Raw genomic sequence first — 14,122 nt, 5'->3', positions numbered from 1 at the left:
ATATATCCAGAAAAGGTGATTTCTGTTCAGTTTTAAAATGCATCACCGTTAACGCTAAAGGACTGGTAAAACGACTCGATGTTTGTCATTTTTAAAATAAACACTAAAACTAGGCCCTTAACATATATAATGTTTGAATATAAATTGAATGCATATAAATACAAAGTGGGAGTGGCTGGCTGGCTGGCTGGCTGGCTGGCGGCTGGCTGGCTGCTGCCTGCCTGCCTGCCTGCCTGCCTGCCTGCCTGCTGGCTGGCTGGCTGGCTGGCTGGCTGGCTGGCTGGCTGGCTGGCTGGCTGGCTGGCTGGCTGGCTGCTGCCTGCCTGCCTGCCCGCCCGCCCGCCCGCCCGCCCGCCCGCCTGCTTGCCTTGCCTTGCCTTGCCTTGCCTTGCCTGCTGTCCTGTTATTGCCTTGCCTTGCCTTGCCTTGCCTTGCCTTGCCTTGCCTTGCCCTGCCCTGCCCTGCCTTGGCTGCAGCTGGCTGGCTGGCCGTAAATCAACTCTTAACAACACCATACCACACCACACCATCACTCATCACCCATCACCCACCACCGGCCCCAGTCTCCCAGCCTCTCTTATATACCCGAGCAGGCCCTTTAAATTATTTGAATTGTTGCACTTCGGCCAATGGCAGGCACGATCGCTGCTGCTCAAACATATTCTGGTTCACAAGTATTATAATATATTATATATTATATTATATTATATATATATATATATATATATATATATATATATATATATATATATATATATATATATATATATATATATATATATATATATATATATTCATGAAACACATTAAAACCTTGATCATTTATTCATTCATTACGTCTAGTGAAGAATTGCTTTTGTTCATTTGTATGATTAAAAATTAATATAATATGAATTCCTCGCTTAAAGTAAAATATAAAATATATATTGGATTTATATGATTGGTTAATATTCCAAGTGATGCTGAATATCCCCTATAATTTTGTTTTGTTTGTTTGTTATGTACACATTCCAAATGAAATCAATATAAATGTTATTATTAATGTTTGAAAGTTGATTGTCTACTTGAATCTCTCTATTAAAGTGTGTGTGGCTCCGGATGGAGCCTGGTTATGGTATTTGTCGTGGTGGGTGGCAGAAGTGCTTACTTCTTCTCTGTCTTCTTTGGCAAAAGAACTGCCTGAATGTTTGGAAGAACACCTCCCTGTGCAATGGTTACGCCAGACAGAAGTTTGTTGAGTTCTTCGTCGTTGCGGATGGCCAACTGCAAGTGACGTGGGATGATACGGGTCTTCTTGTTGTCACGTGCGGCATTACCGGCGAGCTCCAGAACTTCGGCAGCGAGGTATTCCATGACGGCTGCCAGGTAGACAGGAGCGCCAGCACCGACGCGTTCGGCGTAGTTGCCCTTACGCAGCAGACGGTGAATTCTGCCCACGGGGAACTGAAGTCCGGCCCTGCTGGAGCGAGACTTTGACTTGCCCTTCACTTTGCCTCCCTTGCCGCGTCCTGACATTGCTGCTGCTGTTGTGGGTTTGTGGTGTTTTATGCCGCCCCGCAGATCGAGCTTCGTGTTATATACCCCGCTCAGGATCAAGGGAGCCCGCCACTGACCAATCAGCGCGCTCCGCCACGCGACCCGCTCTGAGCTGAGTCGCGAGCGGGATATAAAAGGAAAGCTCGCCTCGCGCAAAAGTTCATTATTGTATCGCAACGCCAGCCAGCACGAGCATCATCATGCCACCCAAGGCATCTGGAAAGGCTGCCAAGAAGGCCGGAAAGGCCCAGAAGGCCATTGCCAAGGGCGATAAGAAAAAGAAGCGCAGGAGGAAGGAGAGCTACAGCATCTACATCTACAAAGTGCTGAAGCAGGTCCACCCCGACACTGGTATCTCTTCCAAAGCCATGTCGATCATGAACTCGTTCGTGAACGACATCTTCGAGCGCATCGCCGCCGAGGCTTCTCGCCTGGCCCACTACAACAAGCGTTCCACCATTACCAGTCGGGAGATCCAGACGGCTGTAAGGCTCCTGTTGCCCGGAGAACTGGCCAAGCACGCCGTCTCTGAGGGCACTAAGGCCGTCACCAAGTACACCTCCTCCAAGTAAACGGCTTACTTACTGCCCTGTGGTGGTGGCTTGGCCTCAAACCAACAAACTCGGCTCCATTGGAGCCACACTTTAATTTCTAAAGAGATTGTGAGTGTTAGACACCAATACTATTATAACAAAAACCTCTGTCACTGAAAGCAAATAGCTATAAAATGAGAATATTTATGAAACTGTCTGTGTGTGTTTCTCTCTCTCAGTCTCTGTCTGTCTGTCTGTCTGTCTGTCTCTGTCTTGTCTGTCTCTGTCTTGTCTGTCTGTCTGTCTGTCTGTGTCTCTCTCTCTCTCTCTCTCTCTCTCTCTCTCTCCTCTCTCTCTCTCTCTCTCTCTCTCTCTCTCTCTCTTCTCTCTCTCTCTCTCTCTCTCTCTCAACACATATAAGCACTCGGTATCTTTTTTTTTTTCTAGAGATTAGAGATTCATTGTTATGTTCCACATTAGGATTACTATGCAGGCCACCCTCTTAGGTTTGAAAATGTCAAGAAAACGGTTAATTTAAAATGTCATCTCCTAACTTAACAGATTAAGCCAGAGGACCGAAAACAGAATAAAACAGGACTGGACAGTATGTCACTTATACAAGCTGCTTTTATTTCTAGTACAGTATGACAATTTTTATTTTGGGGGGGGGGGGGGGGGGGGTGGGTGATCCTTGACAGTGCATAAGAGCGAAAAGCGACGGCGTTTTGTTTGTAAGAGAACAGGTTGTACTACAAATGACTTGATTTATTGATATCACGTGTATGTATGACACCTAAATTAGTGTATTTGTTTATTTATTTATTTATTTATTATATGTGTAGATGAAGGTTAATTCATATGACTGATGCTAGGAATGTCTGAAATCTCCTTAGAAGGATATTTTGGCCCTGAGAAGGGCCGAGTTTGGTGTATACTAGGGTGGTCGATTTAGCTTATGCACGCTCTCCACGGATACGGCGAGCAAGCTGAATGTCCTTTGGCATGATGGTGACACGCTTGGCGTGGATGGCACAGAGGTTAGTGTCCTCGAAGAGACCGACCAGGTAAGCCTCGGATGCCTCCTGTAAAGCCATGACGGCAGACGACTGGAAGCGAAGATCGGTCTTGAAGTCCTGGGCAATCTCGCGCACCAGACGCTGGAAGGGAAGTTTCCTGATGAGCAACTCGGTGCTCTTCTGGTAACGACGGATCTCACGCAGGGCGACCGTTCCGGGCCTGTAACGGTGAGGCTTCTTCACACCCCCTGTGGCAGGAGCAGACTTGCGTGCTGCCTTGGTGGCCAGCTGCTTACGAGGAGCCTTGCCTCCCGTGGACTTGCGAGCAGTCTGCTTGGTGCGAGCCATGGTGAACAACTGTGGTTTGTGATGGCCGGCGCCGAAAAATTTTTGCTTATATACGCCGTCTCGAGGCGCTTGCTCGAGCGCCATTGGCTGCTCGACTCGCCTACGTCACCCCGTTGCCCCTCCCCTCCTTCCTCTGGCTGCAGCCAACAGGCGGCTCACCTCAATCACTATTATCGCTGATTTTGCTCTATTTTTTGGATTTGTGCAAAAGTCATTTCACAGGGACGTGAAACAGACGAGTAGGCAACTGCAGTTTTGAAAGCGTTGTGAGAAAGCCGTGTCTACTCGACCACAAGCGTAAAGTAAGGGCAGGCAGGAGTTGCAATGCTACTAGTACGTCCGCTTGATGGGATATAGTCGGGAAATCGTGCGGGCATTCGTCAATTCGATTCACACAACTTCAACACCATGACTGGACGCGGCAAGGGAGGCAAGGGACTCGGAAAGGGTGGCGCCAAGCGTCATCGTAAGGTGCTACGTGACAACATCCAGGGCATCACCAAGCCCGCTATTCGTCGCTTAGCTCGTCGTGGCGGCGGCGTGAAGCGTATTTCGGGTCTCATCTACGAAGAGACCCGTGGCGTCCTGAAGGTGTTCCTCGAGAACGTCATCCGTGATGCTGTAACCTACACGGAACACGCCAAGAGGAAGACCGTCACTGCTATGGACGTGGTGTACGCTCTGAAGCGCCAGGGTCGTACCCTCTACGGATTCGGCGGATAAGAGCTTGGCTAATCCATCGATTCCACCCACCACCACCTCAAAACGGGACCTAATTAGGTCCCTATACTTTTTTTACTGAAGGGCTTAATAGACGATAACATAAATTGTTTTGATATCAGCTAGCACATTGGGTCTTATGAAATCTATTTTTTATCCTCGCATGCTTAAAGGGACTCTGATTGGGGAGGGAGGGGGGGGGGGGGGGGAAGGTTTGTTACGTTATATACTAGCAGAGCAGGATCATTGGTGGGGGGGGGGGGGGGTGAGGGGGAGAGAGAGAGAGAGAGAGAGAGAGAGAGAGAGAGAGATCTTTCCCAACTCTTCCTTTTTACATGAGTGAGCTACCCGTTTTATTCATTTTATCCTTCTCAGAGCTGTTTTGATAGTATCCAAATGATGGTAAATGAAAAGGGAGGACACGAATATCTACCCAGAATTCAGGACTGGCAATCGATATGCATGTTTGAGTGCGAATCTTTTTCTCTCTCAACTTAGGTATACGTTTATGTCGTACCTAAAAGCGAGAACCACACTATTGGGACAAGTATGCAAGGCCCAATTTTCCTAACAAGCACAGTTAATTTTGTTATTTTCGAACATTTCTTTCCAAATTGGTTTATCCAATTAACAGTATTATATTAAGATCATGAATTGCTGGGTTAGGTTAGGTTAGGTTAGCTTAGCTTAGGTTAGGTTAGGTTAGGTTAGGTTAGGTTAGGTTAGCTTAGCTTGGGTTAGCTTAGGTTAGGTTAGGTTAGCTTAGCTTGGGTTAGCATAGGTTAGGTTAGGTTTGATTACATTTCTATGTTAGATTTAACTCAAATTCAAAACAATTGCAGTCATTCGGCTTGTTAGTCAACTTGCCTCTAATAGGGGCAATTTGTCTAACAAGACTATTTAGTTTTGTGTGCATATATATATATATATATATATATATATATATATATATATATATATATATATATATATATATATATATATATATATATATATATATATATATATTATAGCTTCAAGACTCCGAACCAATATAGAAGCATCAAGAGGAAGTGCTTGTGTTATGGGCCAATAGGCCTTCTGCAGTTACTTCCATTCTTATGTTTTTATTCCCATTGGTTCGTGTTTTATCTTGTGTAAATGTCAATCACCTTACCCAAAACTTTGGTACCATATCACCTCACCCATGTGTATATATAAATATATATATATATATATATATATATATATATATATATATATATATATATATATATATATATATATATAATATACAGAGTAAATCTACCCCAAAAGTAATGATTTATTTGTCTACAAAACTAAACTCTTTTTGGAATCATATGAGGCCCCTCCACTGAGGGGGGAGGCCTGGATGTTTATTGTCATGTGTATTCATGCTGCTTGCATGTCGTCGTTTATTTTGCCTTTGTTGTTTTCTTGACAGCTTTCTTTGCCTTGGGTGGTTTGGGAGATTTTGAAGCTCTCTTTATTTTGGGCTTTTTGTTCCCAACAACAAGCTGCTGCTGCTGCTTCTTTTTCAAGGCTGTAGGTGGTTTGTTGCTTGTGGCGGCTTTCTTGGGAGTTACCACGGCCTTCTTTGCTGCTGTAGATGGTTTCTTGGTTGTGGTGGCTTTCGTTGGGAGTTAGAACGGCCCTCTTCTCTGCTACGGCCAGCTTGAATGATCCACTAGCTCCACTTCCCTTGGTCTGAACAAGAATGCCGTCAGCCACTGCTTTCTTGAGAAATCTTCGGATGTAAATGGCGATCTTGGCAGCCTCGACTTTGTTGTTGGCAACAACGTACTTCTTGATTGCTTGTAGAGACGAGCCCTTACGGTCTTTGAGTGCTGCGACCGCGGCTAGAACCATTTGACTAGTTTTCGGGTGAGCAACCTGGACGCGAGGTTTCCTGGTGGTGGCCACCACAGCAGCAGCAGCCGCAGCCTTCTTGGTAGGCTTTGCTTCTACCATGATGATGATGAGATAACCAAGGTGATGAGAGACGCTCAGACAGTCACGGGGGAATGATGCTGCCGCCGCTTGAGCCGAACCTATTTATGTGCCGGCACGGTACAGAAGCTGCAACCTGGCAACTCGTCCACCAATCACGACGGTTGGTTTTACGGCTCCGAAACCTGGATCCCATATCTTCTCTAAAATAGAAGCATTTGTTCATGTTCTTTGTAAAAGTATCATAAAGCAGGACAGATGAGACAAATATCATAAAAACTGAAGAGCAGATGAGCACACACATGTTTGTATTACAAAAGAAAATCCACAAATTCATTAGAAATTGGCAGGGCAGGCTGAGGAAGTAGGTAGATGTAAAATGTCTGTAAATGGCGAAAGAACATAAACCCAAGACTGAATAAACGATGTTAAATATCCATGCCAAGGAGACAAAAATATGTTAGGATACAATTACCATTAAGACACCACAAGCAGGTCCGTATCCTGCCGCGATGACTTAAAAGAGTTGGTTATTAGCCACAATGTGTAGGCAGTCTCATGCCAACGGCCATACCACGTTGAGAACACCGCTTCTCGTCCGATCAGCGAAGTTAAGCAACGTTGGGTTTGGTTAGTACTTGGATGGGTGACCGCCTGGGAACACCAAATGCTGTTGGCAATAATGTTTTTTGTTTTGTTTTGTTTTGTTTCGTTTGTTTTTGTTTGAATGGCTGGCTCCACGGGAAATTCACGGAGTTGTGTGGAATAAGGCCTGGTAAAATGAATTAATATGTATGTCATGTTTAAAACAAACTCGCTTAATATAGATATTGTGTGAGGCTTTATACAAAAACAAACAACCAAAACAAAACATGTTGTATATATATATAGCTTAATCCGGGTTTGAACTCGCAACTCCAAGAATACGCATCACTTATATACACTTTACCACTGGACCACTGCTGCAGGACACAAGCTTGATGCTGAGGTATCAATTTAATGACGTAAATGCCATTTCCACAAATAAATGATAATTAAAAAGTATTTGTATGTACAAATCTTTTCTGTTTAAAAGGCTACAATATCAGTTACTGATATAATTTGTGTTAATGTTTCTATACCCACAAGAAGGCATATTTTTGCTTATATGTAAAGGGTACGGAGAACGAATCCACAGACCATCATTCCCCTCCCCTTCCCTCCCCTCCCCCCCCCCCCCCCCCCCCCCAACTCCCACCTACTACCACCACCACCACCACCACCAATCACCACCAATCACCACCAATCACCACCAATCACCACCAATCACCACCACCACATCTAACCGAAAACCCCCTAACACATCAACCCTCCCCCCAATCAACAGGCGAAATAATAACCCTCAAATGCCTGCCTGCCTGCCTGCCTGCAAGCCAATACTAACGGTCTTCTCAGAAAGAAAATCTCTTTGTATCTGTATTACTTGATGAAATGTATGATTCTAATAATGAAAATAAATTTTGATGTCGGTTGTATGAGCATAATGACCAATATGCACATGATATGAATGAATTAAATAGTGTAGTTTTAAGTAATTAGGTTGTAGACACATTAAGCGGATATGATATTTGACGCGTCCAGAACTGGTGATTTTTGGTTTAGTTTTAAATGCACCACCACCACCACCACCACCATTGCTTCCCCAGAGCCTAATTAAGGACCGGTAAAAGGAGTCAATATGTATGTCATCTATAAAACCAAAGAATGAATAAAAAAACACACACACAAACCTACATAATAGTATTAGGAAGATTGTATGGCAAAAAAAAAAAAGTATTATTCCCATTGGGTCGTTTGAACTCGCGACTTCCAAAATACCAGCCACACACCTTACCACCCAGCCACCATAGAGTTGGTATAATTGTGCAACTTTAGTTATAAAAGTAAAGTTCTTATTGTCTCAAATCTTATTGTCTGTTCTATGAAAAGGCATGATGTAAATTATGTATTTTTTGAATGATTGAATTGTAGGCACATTAAGCGGATTCGATATTTGATATATCCAGAAAAGGTGATTTCTGTTCAGTTTTAAAATGCATCACCGTTAACGCTAAAGGACTGGTAAAACGACTCGATGTTTGTCATTTTTAAAATAAACACTAAAACTAGGCCCTTAACATATATAATGTTTGAATATAAATTGAATGCATATAAATACAAAGTGGGAGTGGCTGGCTGGCTGGCTGGCTGGCTGGCTGGTGGCTGGCTGCTGGCTGCCTGCCTGCCTGCCTGCCTGCCTGCCTGCCTGCCTGCCTGCCTGCCTGCCTGGCTGGCTGGCTGGCTGGCTGGCTGGCTGGCTGGCTGGCTGGCTGGCTGGCTGGTGGCTGGCTGGCTGGCTGGCTGGCTGCTGGCTGGCTGCCTGCCTGCCTGCCTGCCCGCCCCGCCCGCCCCGCCCGCCCGCCCGCCTGCTTGCCTTGCCTTGCCTTGCCTTGCCTTGCCTGTCCTGTCCTGTTATTGCCTTGCCTTGCCTTGCCTTGCCTTGCCTTGCCTTGCCTTGCCCTGCCCTGCCCTGCCTTGGCTGCAGCTGGCTGGCTGGCCGTAAATCAACTCTTAACAACACCATACCACACCACACCATCACTCATCACCCATCACCCACCACCGGCCCCAGTCTCCCAGCCTCTCTTATATACCCGAGCAGGCCCTTTAAATTATTTGAATTGTTGCACTTCGGCCAATGGCAGGCACGATCGCTGCTGCTCAAACATATTCTGGTTCACAAGTATTATATATATATATATATATATATATATATATATATATATATATATATATATATATATATATATATATATATATATATATATATATATATATATATTCATGAAACACATTAAAACCTTGATCATTTATTCATTCATTACGTCTAGTGAAGAATTGCTTTTGTTCATTTGTATGATTAAAAATTAATATAATATGAATTCCTCGCTTAAAGTAAAATATAAAATATATATTGGATTTATATGATTGGTTAATATTCCAAGTGATGCTGAATATCCCCTATAATTTTGTTTTGTTTGTTTGTTATGTACACATTCCAAATGAAATCAATATAAATGTTATTATTAATGTTTGAAAGTTGATTGTCTACTTGAATCTCTCTATTAAAGTGTGTGTGGCTCCGGATGGAGCCTGGTTATGGTATTTGTCGTGGTGGGTGGCAGAAGTGCTTACTTCTTCTCTGTCTTCTTTGGCAAAAGAACTGCCTGAATGTTTGGAAGAACACCTCCCTGTGCAATGGTTACGCCAGACAGAAGTTTGTTGAGTTCTTCGTCGTTGCGGATGGCCAACTGCAAGTGACGTGGGATGATACGGGTCTTCTTGTTGTCACGTGCGGCATTACCGGCGAGCTCCAGAACTTCGGCAGCGAGGTATTCCATGACGGCTGCCAGGTAGACAGGAGCGCCAGCACCGACGCGTTCGGCGTAGTTGCCCTTACGCAGCAGACGGTGAATTCTGCCCACGGGGAACTGAAGTCCGGCCCTGCTGGAGCGAGACTTTGACTTGCCCTTCACTTTGCCTCCCTTGCCGCGTCCTGACATTGCTGCTGCTGTTGTGGGTTTGTGGTGTTTTATGCCGCCCCGCAGATCGAGCTTCGTGTTATATACCCCGCTCAGGATCAAGGGAGCCCGCCACTGACCAATCAGCGCGCTCCGCCACGCGACCCGCTCTGAGCTGAGTCGCGAGCGGGATATAAAAGGAAAGCTCGCCTCGCGCAAAAGTTCATTATTGTATCGCAACGCCAGCCAGCACGAGCATCATCATGCCACCCAAGGCATCTGGAAAGGCTGCCAAGAAGGCCGGAAAGGCCCAGAAGGCCATTGCCAAGGGCGATAAGAAAAAGAAGCGCAGGAGGAAGGAGAGCTACAGCATCTACATCTACAAAGTGCTGAAGCAGGTCCACCCCGACACTGGTATCTCTTCCAAAGCCATGTCGATCATGAACTCGTTCGTGAACGACATCTTCGAGCGCATCGCCGCCGAGGCTTCTCGCCTGGCCCACTACAACAAGCGTTCCACCATTACCAGTCGGGAGATCCAGACGGCTGTAAGGCTCCTGTTGCCCGGAGAACTGGCCAAGCACGCCGTCTCTGAGGGCACTAAGGCCGTCACCAAGTACACCTCCTCCAAGTAAACGGCTTACTTACTGCCCTGTGGTGGTGGCTTGGCCTCAAACCAACAAACTCGGCTCCATTGGAGCCACACTTTAATTTCTAAAGAGATTGTGAGTGTTAGACACCAATACTATTATAACAAAAACCTCTGTCACTGAAAGCAAATAGCTATAAAATGAGAATATTTATGAAACTGTCTGTGTGTGTTTCTCTCTCTCAGTCTCTGTCTGTCTGTCTGTCTGTCTGTCTCTGTCTTGTCTGTCTCTGTCTTGTCTGTCTGTCTGTCTGTCTGTGTCTCTCTCTCTCTCTCTCTCTCTCTCTCTCTCTCTCTCTCTTCTCTCTCTCTCTCTCTCTCTCTCTCTCTCTCTCTCTCTTCTCTCTCTCTCTCAACACATATAAGCACTCGGTATCTTTTTTTTTTTCTAGAGATTAGAGATTCATTGTTATGTTCCACATTAGGATTACTATGCAGGCCACCCTCTTAGGTTTGAAAATGTCAAGAAAACGGTTAATTTAAAATGTCATCTCCTAACTTAACAGATTAAGCCAGAGGACCGAAAACAGAATAAAACAGGACTGGACAGTATGTCACTTATACAAGCTGCTTTTATTTCTAGTACAGTATGACAATTTTTATTTTGGGGGGGGGGGGGGGGGGTGGGTGATCCTTGACAGTGCATAAGAGCGAAAAGCGACGGCGTTTTGTTTGTAAGAGAACAGGTTGTACTACAAATGACTTGATTTATTGATATCACGTGTATGTATGACACCTAAATTAGTGTATTTGTTTATTTATTTATTTATTTATTATATGTGTAGATGAAGGTTAATTCATATGACTGATGCTAGGAATGTCTGAAATCTCCTTAGAAGGATATTTTGGCCCTGAGAAGGGCCGAGTTTGGTGTATACTAGGGTGGTCGATTTAGCTTATGCACGCTCTCCACGGATACGGCGAGCAAGCTGAATGTCCTTTGGCATGATGGTGACACGCTTGGCGTGGATGGCACAGAGGTTAGTGTCCTCGAAGAGACCGACCAGGTAAGCCTCGGATGCCTCCTGTAAAGCCATGACGGCAGACGACTGGAAGCGAAGATCGGTCTTGAAGTCCTGGGCAATCTCGCGCACCAGACGCTGGAAGGGAAGTTTCCTGATGAGCAACTCGGTGCTCTTCTGGTAACGACGGATCTCACGCAGGGCGACCGTTCCGGGCCTGTAACGGTGAGGCTTCTTCACACCCCCTGTGGCAGGAGCAGACTTGCGTGCTGCCTTGGTGGCCAGCTGCTTACGAGGAGCCTTGCCTCCCGTGGACTTGCGAGCAGTCTGCTTGGTGCGAGCCATGGTGAACAACTGTGGTTTGTGATGGCCGGCGCCGAAAAATTTTTGCTTATATACGCCGTCTCGAGGCGCTTGCTCGAGCGCCATTGGCTGCTCGACTCGCCTACGTCACCCCGTTGCCCCTCCCCTCCTTCCTCTGGCTGCAGCCAACAGGCGGCTCACCTCAATCACTATTATCGCTGATTTTGCTCTATTTTTTGGATTTGTGCAAAAGTCATTTCACAGGGACGTGAAACAGACGAGTAGGCAACTGCAGTTTTGAAAGCGTTGTGAGAAAGCCGTGTCTACTCGACCACAAGCGTAAAGTAAGGGCAGGCAGGAGTTGCAATGCTACTAGTACGTCCGCTTGATGGGATATAGTCGGGAAATCGTGCGGGCATTCGTCAATTCGATTCACACAACTTCAACACCATGACTGGACGCGGCAAGGGAGGCAAGGGACTCGGAAAGGGTGGCGCCAAGCGTCATCGTAAGGTGCTACGTGACAACATCCAGGGCATCACCAAGCCCGCTATTCGTCGCTTAGCTCGTCGTGGCGGCGTGAAGCGTATTTCGGGTCTCATCTACGAAGAGACCCGTGGCGTCCTGAAGGTGTTCCTCGAGAACGTCATCCGTGATGCTGTAACCTACACGGAACACGCCAAGAGGAAGACCGTCACTGCTATGGACGTGGTGTACGCTCTGAAGCGCCAGGGTCGTACCCTCTACGGATTCGGCGGATAAGAGCTTGGCTAATCCATCGATTCCACCCACCACCACCTCAAAACGGGACCTAATTAGGTCCCTATACTTTTTTTACTGAAGGGCTTAATAGACGATAACATAAATTGTTTTGATATCAGCTAGCACATTGGGTCTTATGAAATCTATTTTTTATCCTCGCATGCTTAAAGGGACTCTGATTGGGGAGGGAGGGGGGGGGGGGGGGAAGGTTTGTTACGTTATATACTAGCAGAGCAGGATCATTGGTGGGGGGGGGGGGGGTGAGGGGGAGAGAGAGAGAGAGAGAGAGAGAGAGAGAGAGAGAGAGATCTTTCCCAACTCTTCCTTTTTACATGAGTGAGCTACCCGTTTTATTCATTTTATCCTTCTCAGAGCTGTTTTGATAGTATCCAAATGATGGTAAATGAAAAGGGAGGACACGAATATCTACCCAGAATTCAGGACTGGCAATCGATATGCATGTTTGAGTGCGAATCTTTTTCTCTCTCAACTTAGGTATACGTTTATGTCGTACCTAAAAGCGAGAACCACACTATTGGGACAAGTATGCAAGGCCCAATTTTCCTAACAAGCACAGTTAATTTTGTTATTTTCGAACATTTCTTTCCAAATTGGTTTATCCAATTAACAGTATTATATTAAGATCATGAATTGCTGGGTTAGGTTAGGTTAGGTTAGCTTAGCTTAGGTTAGGTTAGGTTAGGTTAGGTTAGGTTAGGTTAGCTTAGCTTGGGTTAGCTTAGGTTAGGTTAGGTTAGCTTAGCTTGGGTTAGCATAGGTTAGGTTAGGTTTGATTACATTTCTATGTTAGATTTAACTCAAATTCAAAACAATTGCAGTCATTCGGCTTGTTAGTCAACTTGCCTCTAATAGGGGCAATTTGTCTAACAAGACTATTTAGTTTTGTGTGCATATATATATATATAATATATATATATATATAATATATATATATATAATATATATATATATATATATATATATAATATATATATTATAGCTTCAAGACTCCGAACCAATATAGAAGCATCAAGAGGAAGTGCTTGTGTTATGGGCCAATAGGCCTTCTGCAGTTACTTCCATTCTTATGTTTTTATTCCCATTGGTTCGTGTTTTATCTTGTGTAAATGTCAATCACCTTACCCAAAACTTTGGTACCATATCACCTCACCCATGTGTATATATAAATATATATATATATATATATTATATATATATATATATATATATATATATATATATATATATATAATATACAGAGTAAATCTACCCCAAAAGTAATGATTTATTTGTCTACAAAACTAAACTCTTTTTGGAATCATATGAGGCCCCTCCACTGAGGGGGGAGGCCTGGATGTTTATTGTCATGTGTATTCATGCTGCTTGCATGTCGTCGTTTATTTTGCCTTTGTTGTTTTCTTGACAGCTTTCTTTGCCTTGGGTGGTTTGGGAGATTTTGAAGCTCTCTTTATTTTGGGCTTTTTGTTCCCAACAACAAGCTGCTGCTGCTGCTGCTTCTTTTTCAAGGCTGTAGGTGGTTTGTTGCTTGTGGCGGCTTTCTTGGGAGTTACCACGGCCTTCTTTGCTGCTGTAGATGGTTTCTTGGTTGTGGTGGCTTTCTTGGGAGTTAGAACGGCCCTCTTCTCTGCTACGGCCAGCTTGAATGATCCACTAGCTCCACTTCCCTTGGTCTGAACAAGAATGCCGTCAGCCACTGCTTTCTTGAGAAATCTTCGGATGTAAATGGCGATCTTGGCAGCCTCGACTTTGTTGTTGGCAACAACGTACTTCTTGATTGCTTGTA

The 14,122-nt window shown here is 44.9% G+C and overlaps 1 non-coding gene across 1 annotated transcript; it reads left to right on the top strand.

Moving 5' to 3' along the window:
- Positions 1-6,663: 6,663 nt before the first annotated feature.
- LOC138362636 (5S ribosomal RNA) lies at positions 6,664-6,782 on the top strand. Its single transcript, XR_011227838.1, has one exon. It is a non-coding gene; the product is annotated as a 5S ribosomal RNA (ribosomal RNA).
- The last annotated feature ends 7,340 nt before the right edge of the window (positions 6,783-14,122 follow it).

The sequence above is a fragment of the Procambarus clarkii genome, unplaced genomic scaffold, assembly GCF_040958095.1.
Source record: "Procambarus clarkii isolate CNS0578487 unplaced genomic scaffold, FALCON_Pclarkii_2.0 HiC_scaffold_2219, whole genome shotgun sequence".
Classification (NCBI taxonomy): domain Eukaryota; kingdom Metazoa; phylum Arthropoda; class Malacostraca; order Decapoda; family Cambaridae; genus Procambarus; species Procambarus clarkii.
This window is presented reverse-complemented; position numbering and strand designations above follow the sequence as displayed.